Genomic DNA, 448 nt, shown 5'->3' on the forward strand with positions numbered 1-448 from the left:
CACTCTTCCACGAGCCGCCGTGACGTCACGCACACGGACGTCGGTTCTCGCTTGTGTGGGTGTTCCCAGTGGCTCCCAACATCTCGGTGCTCTTGGTGCTAGCCGGCTCGAGTTTGCATCTATGCTTCGAGCAGCAAAATTGACCGGCAAAAAGATTCTTTATTTGCTCGTTCACTTGTCTCATCCGCACGTGCACATTGTTCAAGTGCACGTAGCGGATGAACTTGTACCGCCCGACGGAGTGGCGATATTGGCGCGTCTGGACGCGCAACACGTAAGAACATACTTGGATGAGTACGCGTACACGCGTCAGCCGTATCACTCAAGCTTTACCAAGTTCAAACACGGTTTCCAAAATAATTTCGGCGCGTTTTACGTATACTCCGTGTTTAATCCGCGCGACAAACTTGTTACATTTGCTCAGGTTTACAATTCGGCCGCCAAAATG

The sequence above is a fragment of the Pseudomyrmex gracilis genome, unplaced genomic scaffold, assembly GCF_002006095.1.
Source record: "Pseudomyrmex gracilis isolate BER0280 unplaced genomic scaffold, ASM200609v1 scaffold_640, whole genome shotgun sequence".
Lineage (NCBI taxonomy): Eukaryota > Metazoa > Arthropoda > Insecta > Hymenoptera > Formicidae > Pseudomyrmex > Pseudomyrmex gracilis.